The 7906-nt window shown below is 41.2% G+C and overlaps 1 long non-coding RNA gene across 2 annotated transcripts in view; it reads right to left on the bottom strand.

Annotated features, from left to right (window-relative positions):
• Positions 1-614: 614 nt before the first annotated feature.
• Positions 615-7906, bottom strand: part of LOC112261951 — a 45169-nt gene continuing 37877 nt past the window's right edge. For both annotated transcript variants that reach the window (XR_002955254.2, XR_002955253.2), the window contains one exon: positions 615-1734. This is a non-coding gene — a long non-coding RNA (uncharacterized LOC112261951). The remainder of the gene's footprint in view (positions 1735-7906) is intronic.

Below are 7906 nucleotides of genomic sequence, written 5' to 3'. Positions count from 1 at the left end.
GAGTACTGCATGTCTACTCCAACAATAATTTGATCAAAAAGCATACAAAAATAAAACATGATTGTACTAAAACATTCCTTAAAGCAATAAGATATTAAGGAGTTTGAAATGTCATAGAAAATGAAAAGGCACATGGTAAATGAAAAAGAAAACTAACACAGGTCTGATATCATCTTTGTACATAACTACAACTTCACTAAACAGCCCCAAAAACATACATTGTGATCCGTTGTTTCTACTGTAAACACGACGATACGTCTTTGAGATACCATGAAAAGTACTATAGGAATTTAATAAATTATTATCTTGTCCTGGGCGATGGGCCACTTCAACAGGTCTGCCGGTCGTTTGGTAACATCCAGAGTGGCCATTGTGCTTTGTCATTTCACAGGTGACTCACATCACTACACTCAAGCATGCTAGATGCAGACCACTCGGAGATGCTAGCAGCATTCAAAATGCATGATTTCCAGCCTAGTGCAAACAAATCGCTTTAAAAGACCAGATTAATCTATTTCAAGCTGTTATTATGAGTTGTAAGAGTCGTTCAGATAAAGAGACTGAAGCAGGGTTAACATCGGCGTGTTTAAAAAAAACGCTTCACATACTTTATCCACAGTAAGAGGCATCAGGTTTATTATTATTATTCTTGTACGATACAGTATGCATACATTTTACAATGTTAAAATGATCTAGCCAGATAAGGGTAATGGATGGAAGAAAAAAATTAAACAGTATGGTGACATTCTCTAAAGCTTTCTCAGCAGCTTCTGTTAAGAATCCCTTTTCTCTAGCCTCCCGAGTGGCGCAGCGGTCTAAGGCACTGCATCGCAGTGCTAGAGGTGTCACTACAGACCCAGGTTCAATCCCGGGCTGTATCATAAGCGGCCGTGATCGGGAGTCCAATAGGGTGGCGCATAATTGGTCCAGCGTCGTCTGGGTTAGGGATGGATTTGGCGGGTGGGGCTTTATTTGGCTCTACGTGCTTTAGCGACTCCTTGTGGCGGGCGCCTGCAGGCTGACCTCGGTCGTCAGTTGAACAGTGTTTCTTCCGACACATTGGTGTGGCTGGCAGGCGGGCGAGTGTTAAGCACCGCAGATTGGCGAGTCATGTGTCGGAGGACGCATGACTCGACCTTCCCTCCCGAGCCCATTGGAGTTGCAGCGATGAAACAAGATCGAAATTAGGGAGAAAAGGGGGTTAAAATAATAGTCATAATAATAATCCCTTTACTCAGGTAGTCAGTCATAATAATCCTCAGAGTTGTCATTGTTCGTATTGTAGGGCTGAGGACGTAAGGCAGCTTCTATCTTGGAGTTGCTATCGTCTGAATCTCCCCAAAAATATAAATAACACAGAACCAACATTTGAGGCATGATACTGAATCATGACATTCATAAAAGCAGAGATGGGGGTATTCAAATCCAAACAAGAACTGATATGATCATTGTGAAATCTATACTAATTACAGATGTAGCATTGCTATAACAGAGAGCAAGATATTGAATAATTGTCCATGTGCCCTTTTCACACCCATTTGTGAACCACGCATAGATGGATGATTCTGTCATTAGCATAACATCTCAAGTGGTTCATAATATTGCTATCAACTAGCTTACTTCAGGATGAGAAACAGAAATAGAGACAGCATTATTTAGGACGGATGTGTCTGCATTCCTAACTCACCTTTAGACTGTACTGCAGAGTAGGTTTTCAGTTTTGTCTTTTCTCTCCTGAAAATGCACAGAAAAGTGAATAAGCATAATTTCAAAAAGCAATAGTCAGTCATTGTGACAGTGATCTTTGACATTGAGGGCACTTAAATAGTGTACGGCAGTTGTGTCCAATAAGTCAGGCACATAATAATTAAATGGCCTTCAAGGATAAAACGGATATCATTGTCACAGTCAGTGAAATCACACAAACACCATGAATAAAGGCAGCAGAGATGGAGGACCATTTTAGCTCTATGCATGTCCCATCAATCAAATGTACAACTCACACCATCAAAGGCCTAGTTTCTTGTACCAGTGCCTTTACCAAAATGTGTATGTAACACGCATGTTACAAGGATGCCTATCAGGAACTTGAGGAGCCAGACTTCCAAGCCTAAGCCTGTTTTAAAGGGAAGGAAAACCAAAGGAAACTTCCTTGACTCCTGTTCTAATCACGTTGAAGGACTTCCACAAGCCCCCTCTTTATTCAGAAGTGGTCCAAAGACAGGGTTGCTGGGTTCCCATAGCATCAGTGATATCGCTATGTAAATGTGTGACCCCTGAAAGGGCTTTGATGTGCCTTGATGCATATGCAGTAGGCTGTTCTACTTTTAAAGGCCTCCTCTTCAATTTACATCATCACAGAGCCTATTCACAACCACCACAATATATCCCCATCATCTGTCGTGGTTATTGTACATCCATATGGCCTGTTTATACTTTTATGTTCAACAGTTAAAATATTTGATTTGAGATGGAACAAAAATAGGACAGTTTGCACACACACACACGCACACGCACGCACGGTGTTCATCCATCTGCATCCATGTGTCCCTCAATTCAAACGCATGACCCCTTTGATTGCCATCCTCACAATTACCCCCTTCTCTCCAAGCCCAGCCAAATGTGACTGCTGTACACTGAGTATATGAACTCAATTACGTTGGTTCTGATCCTATTGAAAGCCACTCCATCTTACAAACTACGTTTCTACTTTTGCCACACCACCCCAAAAAACAACAAACAGAAAAACTCCCTACCCATTTCCAACAGTGAGAAGATTGCTTTCCAATACATGCATTCAATACATGCATTCAATTACATAGCTGGCATTACCATTATATTGCAACCATCACGTTGACATATCAATAAGCTTCCCGGCAGATATTTGGAGGATGTCTACCCCTATGCCTCAAGGCAAGAAAAGAGAGTATACTTCTGAAAACCTTTGACACTCAGAGCAGGCAAATCAAAACAGAGCCAGTCAAGAAACCAAGGTAAAAAAAAAAGGGGGGGGGGAAATGGGGGACGAAGCAAGGATGCAATCACAAATAATCAGCCTGTCTGTCTGCATTTGAAAGGGCACCTTGCATACAGTATGTCCTCCTGAAACTGAGAGCAAGTGTTTTAGATAACACATTTTTTGTTCAAAGGGTACACATTCAGATATGATTAAATGAGATATGCTCTATGCAAGAAAATTCCTATATTTATTTAAAATAATTTGTTTTTGGACTTTAGACAAATATAAATGAACTTCAACGAATTCAAAAAGGTAGAACTTTGCTACAGATATGAAATAAGATTCACAGCCCTGATCCAATTTGTCAACGTGATAGAAGAAGCTGATTGTAATCTTGCAGTGAACATCTTAAAAATCAAAATGTTTCAGGCTTCATTACAGGCTAAAAACAACCTTGCAAGATTGTCTTAGCAGCTATTATGCAACTCTAAAATCTGTCCCTTTAGTAATGTTCAAGTCCCCTTTACGTCGGAGAAATTCTGGGCATAAGGGAACTTCAACATCTATAAGATTAGATTAAGTCTCATTAACCTGTTTCCAGAAATCCACTATTATCAAACACTCCAGCAACATTCTTTGCTTTTCATTGAAATGGTGTTTAATTTAAGGAATACCAGACAGACAATAGCTACATGGTTAAGTCATCAGTTTGTGCAACCTTGTAGCTAGTCCTGACTAAATCATTTTTTCATAAGAACATCCATGAGGTTGTCTTAGTGCAAGTTGAGCTTCAAATCAAATGTTTAAAAAAATTGTCTGTACTTTTCGAAAAAAGTTCCCGGACATTTCTGGGGGGAATGGCCCTAGCCCTCACTCTCCGATCCAACAGGTCCCAGACGTGCTCAATGGGATTGAGATCCAGGCTCTTCGCTGGCCATGGCAGAACACTGACATTCCTGTCTTGCAGGATATCATGCACAGAACGAGCAGTGTGGCTGGTGGCAGTCATGCTGGAAGGTCATGTCATGATGAGCCTGCAGGAAGGGTACCACATGAGGTATCACGAGGATGTCTTCCCAGTAACGCACAGCATTGAGATTGCTTACAATGACAACAAGCTCAATCCGATGATGCTGTGACACACTGCCCCAGACCATGACTGACCCTCCACCTCCAAATTGATCCCGCTCCAGAGTGCAGGCCTCGGTGTAACGCTCATTCCTTCGATAATGAACATGAATCCGACCATCACCCTTTTGGGTGAGACAAAACCGCGACTAGTCAGTGAAGAGCACGTTTTGCCAGTCCTGTCTGGTCCAGCGACGGAGGGTTTGTGCCCATAGGCGATATTGCTGCCGGTGATGTCTGGTGAGGACTTGCCTTAAAACAGGCCTACAAGCCCTCAGTCCAGTTTCTCTCAGCCTATTGCGGACAGTCTGAGCACTGATGGAGGGATTGTGCATTCCTGGTGTAACTCGGGCTGTTGTTGTTGCCATCATGTACCTGTCCCGCACGTGTGATGTTCGGATGTACCGATCCTGTGCAGGTGTTGTTACACGTGGTCTGCCACTACGAGGACGATCAGCTGTCCGTCCTGTCTCCCTGTAGCGCTGTCTTAGGCATCTCACAGTACAGATATTGCAATTTATTGCCCTGGCCACATCTGCAGTCCTCATGATTCATGCCTCATGCCACGTTCACGTAGATGAGCAGGGACACTGGGAATCTTTCTTTTGGTGTTTTTCAGGGTCAGTAGAAAGGCCTCTTTAGTGTCCTAAGTTTCCTAACTGTGACCTTAATTGCTGTTAGTGTCTTAATGAGCGTTCCACAGGTTCATTAATTGTTTATGGTTCATTGAACAAGCATGGGAAACAGTGTTTAAACCCTTTGTAATAAAGATCTGTGAAGTTATTTGTATCTTATCTTTGAAAGACAGAGTCCTGACAAAGGGACGCTTCTTTTTTTGCTGAGTTTATATTCAATGTGTGGGACAAAATCGAGGCTATGATTAAGAAGTTGGAGCTCTTCTCGGTCTGCATTAACAAGGACAACACACAGGTCTTTCCATCATTGTATGATTTTTGTGTGCAAATGAACTCAAGCTTACGGACAATGTCAAATGTGATGTAGCGAAGCACCGGAGTGAGTTGGGTGCGCAATTACGCAGGTACTTCCCCAAAATGGATGACACCAACAACTGGATTCGTTATTCCTTTCATGCCCTGTCTCCAATCCACTTACCGATATCTGAACAAGAGCCTCATCAAAATTGCAACAAGCAGTTCTGTGAAAATTGAATTTAAATCAGAAGCCACTGCCAGATTTCTGGATTGGGCTGCGCTCAGAGTATCCTGCCTTGGCAAATCGCGCTGTTAAGACACTGATGCCCTTTGCAACCACCTATGTGAAAGTGGATTCTCGGCCTTCACTAGCATGAAAACTAAACACAGGCACAGACTGCGTTTGGAAAATGATTTAAGACTGAGACTCTCTCCAATACAACCCAACATTGCAGAGTTATGTGCATCCTTTCAAGCATACCCTTCTCATTAACCTGTGGTGAGTTATTCACTATTTTCGATTAACAAATAAAGTTTTATATGTTAGATGGCTAAATAAAGAGGAAAATTATTGATTATTATTTGTGCCCTGGTCCTATAAGAGCTCTTTGTCACTTCCCACGAGCCGGGTTGTGACAAAAACTCAAATTCATTCATATGATTAATAAATGTATCGTATAGTGTAGTGTGTGTGTGGCAGGCTTACAATGATGGCCAAAAACAACATTTGAGAGTGCGCTGACCCTGGTGCTAAAGGGGGTACGCAGCTGGAGGTTGAATGTTTGAAGGGGTACGGGACTATAAAAAGTTTGGGAACCACTGCTTTAGATGAAGTGAAGATGGAACAGAAAAGAGGGAGACAAGGATGTCTGGTCTGCTACTTCCCATTTAGCCTGCTTCTACACTAACATAGCCTGTCAAACACGGGTCCTTTTCGTTCATACAGGGACTTATTTGACATAATTCAACATCAGCTGTTACGGCATAGCATTCTAGGCTACGATATTTTAACCACACTGAATTTACAACAGTTGGGTAACACAAGGAAGTGAAAACACAGACATGGTCAATATGTCTATATATTCACATTCCCTCTTTAATATCCAGCCATTTACAGCAACATGTTACTTCTTCTCCCGCCACTGTAATGATGGTCAAAAAAAAATCATGTTTCCGGGAATAAATTGGAATATTCTTTTATATAACTTCCCAAAGCAGCATGGGGGTTGATCTATCAGTTGTTCCACTTCAGACAGGGACTGGCTGATTTTCAAGACTGGGCCATTACCATAGTGGGCCCAGGACGCCGATGACCTTCAATCTAGTATTCCATTTCCATAAACATTTATGTCAGTTCATCTTATGCGGAGTTTGCCTTAATTGAGGCAATGATCTGAATATGTAAGACAGACTGGGCCGGCCACTGTTTAGCAGACTCTGGTAGGCCGGGTTGAATGTAATGTGGGAAATTATGAAAATTATAGCTACCACTGAAATGCCTCCTTTCTGGAGAGTCTCCGTCCTTGTTTTTTGTGATTGTTACATATTACTGTTTACCTTATGTTATATCTACATTACAATAAGGTTTGTGAGAAGGACTGCCATCGTTCAATCACAACTTCATGCTTTTTCTCACATTTGATTATTATCTATCATTATGTTATATTCCTTGCAGAATGGAGAAATGTTGTATGAAACTTTGGCACAAATGATGCAAAACAAGTATATATTAATATAACCCATCATGTCTACTACCCCTTATATGGGAATTCCACAATAACACAAATAAACACCCGTATTATCCTTCTGCATTTCAAAAATACGATTTTATTCTCCGCAATTAGACATACTTATTGCTAGTCTCTATGTAAAGGTGACATAGGCTTATGACTCTATCCTTTACTTATCATATGCTATCCATCCAAATTGCACTATATAATGATTGTGAATTTGGACTGTTGTTTTGTTTTTGTAATGAGTTCATTGGAATTAAATTTGATGATGTGCTTAAATAATGGAAAAGCTATACAGGGTTGATTCTGTCTGGGAAAATGATGCTTATTACTGGTATTTAATATACTGTTGGCACAGGCTGGTAGAGAATGCTGCCTTAATTTACCCTGTCTTTTTAAAGCTGCTAACACCCACAAAGAAATGCTAATAGCACAGGCACTCTAGCCCAGCGTTAGTCTAAAGGAAAAGGGTAAAAAGAGGGAGACCCATCACCCCATCAACTCCTACTCCATTCCCAGCTATGACCCACAGCTAAATTGTTTAGGTCTGTTTAGACGTTTAAAACAGCAGAGTACTATAGTAGGATGTAGCTAGCACTCAGAGGGCCAACAGTGTGAGGCAACCCTGGGCATTCACTGCTTCCATTCTGTGCTCTCTAACATGTGAGTGCTCTCTGCTGGCCATGAAGAGGAACTGCTAGAGCTGTAAAAATGGTGCCACAGATTCACACTCAATTACATTCATTGATAGCAGGCAGCTCCTTCATTGGAATCACAGCTGCTTGACAGAACAGAACACAACAATGATTGACAGAAGTCAAATGGAATAGCCTAAATATATTCAATTGAATTCTAGACCATTTCAAATTATTCACAAGTTTACACTACATTATCAAATTGTTTTAAACTACCTAAGTTAGACAAATTACTTATCGGGATGTGACAAATTATTTTCTAATAAAATGTTCCTTTTATGAAAAACAAAACTTTACTTTTGTCATGAATAGAAATGAAAAGACATGATATTGTGTGATTAACCAGGGATTAGACAGATGGATACTTGATGGTGAGTGTTGGGCATGGTGAGTGTTGGGCATGGTGAGTGTTGGGCATGGTGCGAATGAAGAGGAACCCAATGCAGGAGAGTGACCTCC

Source organism: Oncorhynchus tshawytscha, linkage group LG11 (genome assembly GCF_018296145.1).
Source record: "Oncorhynchus tshawytscha isolate Ot180627B linkage group LG11, Otsh_v2.0, whole genome shotgun sequence".
NCBI classification, from domain to species: Eukaryota; Metazoa; Chordata; class Actinopteri; order Salmoniformes; family Salmonidae; genus Oncorhynchus; species Oncorhynchus tshawytscha.
This window is presented reverse-complemented; position numbering and strand designations above follow the sequence as displayed.